The sequence below is a fragment of the Frankliniella occidentalis genome, unplaced genomic scaffold (assembly GCF_000697945.3).
Source record: "Frankliniella occidentalis isolate FOCC.00 unplaced genomic scaffold, Focc_3.1 Scaffold17, whole genome shotgun sequence".
Taxonomy (NCBI): domain Eukaryota; kingdom Metazoa; phylum Arthropoda; class Insecta; order Thysanoptera; family Thripidae; genus Frankliniella; species Frankliniella occidentalis.
The window spans coordinates 2314568-2318271 of record NW_026267147.1 but is presented as its reverse complement, the minus strand read 5'-3'; the positions used below and the strand labels follow the sequence as shown (position 1 = coordinate 2318271).

Here is a 3704-nt window from a genome sequence, read left to right as displayed (position 1 = left end):
GTTACCGCTCCGCACGTCCGCGCGTTTGTTTTTATTTATCAGACTCGCGCTCAGCAGACAGCTCAGTACGGCGTGAGACGAGGACCGCGAAGGACCGATACACGAGAGACAGACTGTGTTGTCAACAGTTGAAATATTTTTGTTTTTAATTTTTTTTCGCGATCGCGAGGGTGTGTTGTTGTGTCCGTCATATTGTTCCGCCCGGGAATAGAGTGTTGCCGGTGTCGCCCGGATAGCCGACAATGAATCTGTCGTTCGCCGGCTGTGGCTTCCTCGGCATCTACCATGTCGGCGTCGCCGTCTGCTTCAAGAAGTACGCGCCCCACCTGCTGCTCAACAAGATCTCGGGCGCCTCGGCCGGGGCCATCGCAGCCTGCGCGCTGCTGTGCGACCTGCCCCTGGGTCAGTATATGCCAGCAACGGCCAACGCTAATGCAACGCGAGGCATCAGCTGTTCCCTCGGCGCCAGGCCGTCTCTCTGAACGCCCCGAGGGAGGGGAGGGGGGGGGAGGGGTCAACAAAGACGTCATGCAGACGCCGTTATAATTGTTTACTTACTTTTGGGGTATGTAAAAGCGTCTGTCTCTGTGTGCAAATACTAGGAACCTATTGGGAAGGGAAAGGTTTCCTTTTGCCAGACTGGTATCGTCGTGGCTTGGTGGTATGGAGGGTGTGACCGATCTACCCCTAGGACTCTACCTACCCCTTGTCGAGCAGTTGGGTGTTTTCAAAGTGTCCTGCTTTGTTGATGGGGGCGGGCGCGGAACAGTTCATGGAACTTTCACTCTTTGGTATACCCGACACTGGAGAGAGATGACAGTTGTGCGGATGAGGACGTTGGACGCAGACGACTCCGCGGTATCTTTGGCAGGTGCAGCGACCTTGCCCCCGGCGACGGGTTTGGACGACCCCGCGGCGGCTGCGGCCGCAGGACGAACATAACCTCACTCCTCAATGACGCGGCCCAGCTGCTGCGCCGTCCTTGGCGGCGGAGGCGGCGGCTGCGGAGGCAGTAGCACTGCGTGCGTGCGTGCTGCAGCGGTGGGGGAGGAGGCGGGAGAGTTTTTGCTCGCCGGTGCATTCCTTCCTTCCCTCTCTCTCTCTCTTTCGCTTGCTTTTGCTGCTGCTCCTGTCTGCCAGGCCGTTATGAACAGCTGGCCGGGCACCACTCAGTGAAAGTCGAGTCATCCCGACTGTTCGTTAGACGCTTGCTGTACAGCCAATTTGTAAATCTCACACTTTACCCGATCATGGACATCATAGTTACAGTAGGAAGAATCACACGCTTGCGTTCCATGTCGATAACTGGAGACACTCCTTCCAAATACTACGGTAAATGGTAAATGCCTACGCAGAAGGCTTTAGATAACCCGCGAGTCCCTTTATTCCTGTTGACTCGGGTGAGGCGGGGCCCCCGACAGTCAACAAGTCCTCGCCTGACGTCAACGCTCTGCTCTCGGGCGTCAGACCGATCGCAAGGCCCTACGCTATTAGTTGAGGAAAAAACCAAAATGAGCTCATAAACCGATTGTCTCTTGGTGATAGAACGAAGCCGGGGTATGGGAGGGGGGTGAATGCCGTGCTATACCTGCGGCGCCGGTGCTTCGTCTAGCAGGACCTTGAGGAAGGCGGCCGCCGACCGGTCGGCTGCGGGTGTTATTCGACCATACTCCAGTATTCGACCTGCCGTTTGTTATATCAGGTTTATTTTCACGGGTTCCTGTTGCCCCCCCCCGGTGCGACGCGTGGCTCGCCGCGACGTCACGGCCCCTGCAGCTGCCGCTGCGACCAGCCGGCCAGCTGCGGCCGCCTCAAGGCCGTTGACGCACGTGGCAGAAACGGCACGGCACAAGAGGACGACGCAGGACGGAGGAGTTCCGACCGGTGCGGGGTTTATTTTCAAAGTGTGAATGAACCAAAAGACAATGACATGTGTCGCACTTCTTATTCCTTCTCTGTCAAGCTGCTAATTAGGAGTAATCACCAGCCGAGTCGAATCGGTTGTTTTCCATTCGTTTGAATGTTCCGCCGTTATTGCTCTCCTTTCACCCCGTTCCCTCTCTCTCACTCACCGTCCCGATCCCGACAATGTAGTTGGTACTGTACCGAGCTGTCACCCACGCTGACCCGCACGTGACAACACAATGTGATCTGCGGCTGATACGGTGTTAAAGGAGTGTTGCTCAGGGGCGGGAGGGAACCTCGGTGAGTTCGGCGCGTTCATTGATCCCATCTGATCCCATCCCATCGGCCGAGGAAAGAACCTTCTGACACCCCCAGGGGAGTCGCACACCCCATAGTCAAACAATCAGTTTGTGTTATAGGTAAAAGGCACAGCTTTCGCATTATCCATGGTGTGTCGTCTCCGGTCCAGACCCAGAAAGAAAAAAAATTACTGGAAACGCAAGTGTGTCAACGTCGCTCACTTATGTGAGCGAATACCCATTCATACACTTCAGGAAAACAAGGTGTGAATTTTCCTTTGAAAGTGTGCACACTTTGCACCTTTATTTGAACGAATCACGTTCATACTCCAACAAGTGTGCGACATTCACACATTTAGGGAAGTGCCGGGAGGGCAAGGACGGAAGTGTGTCGAGGGTTCAAGTACCGCGCCGCCGGCCCGCCCCCGGTTTGCGCGGGAAAAGGGGATGGACGACTATTCACAGTCGTTATTGTAATTCCCTTCATGGCGCACGAGAGAGTATTGCGTAGTTTAATAATGCCGCGATAACCCCTTATCTCGGCTGCACGCATTCCGACACAATTGATCCACATGGCCGGGCTGGGGCGTTCCCCGGCCGGACAGAAGGCGGCGCTTGATCAAAGCAAGTTCATGAAACATGTTGCCGCCGATTCCGATTTGTTTTTATTTTTGATGATACCGTTCATGTCGTGGCGTTGGCGGTCGACTCTCGCGATTGGTGGGGAGCGGGGCGGAGGAGGGGAATCGGGAGCAAGCCTCGCGACGCTCGTGCTGTGGAGTGTCAGGAATATGTAAAGTCCTGGATCCAGGACGTTGGAGAATTATTGAGTGGAGGATTGTGGCGGCAAAAAGTTGCAAATGTTTTCTCGACTGTCAAAATGATGCAAAAAATACGAGATTTAAACCAAGTGCACTGTGCGATTTTACTTACAATTTATGTTTTCTGTGGAGGTTGGCGGCGGTAGAAACTTCCTTTCTTCATCGCTCGCGGCTATCGAATCGAATACATATATATGCGCCGACTTATTTGTGTATCTATAGCTCGGTATCGAGTCGCTCAAGATGAACTCCGCGTCCTTGACACGAAAATGGCTTTGGCATGCACGCGTGCATCTCCCCCCCCATCAGCTGTTCCCTCGGCGCCAGGCCGTCTCTGAACGCCCCGAGGGAGGGGAGGGGGGGAGGGGTCAACAAAGACGCCATGCAGACGCCGTTAGGGGCCGTTCACAAATTACGTCACGCTGGTTAGGGGCGGGAGGGGGTCTGGGCCAAACGTGATGAACGCGTGACGAGGGGGAGGGGGGAGGGCAAGGAGAGCGTGACGTCACGCATTTTGTGAGGTGCGCAGGCCGTCGCAGACTTTTAAACTGGAGATGGTGGAGAAATGGGTGAAATTGCCTTATCAAGGCACTGTTTAGTCCAATATCATGTTTGGTATTAATATTAAAAATACACCATTTTGCTTGAAAAACTGAATTTTTCGCTTACACATACTTTT

General features: G+C 54.3%; 1 protein-coding gene across 1 annotated transcript in view; it reads left to right on the top strand.

The window, feature by feature from the left end:
* The window catches only part of LOC113212295 (1-acylglycerol-3-phosphate O-acyltransferase Pnpla3), a gene marked incomplete at its 5' end in the record, with an annotated part of 37746 nt that overhangs the window by 25362 nt on the left and 8680 nt on the right, over positions 1-3704 (top strand).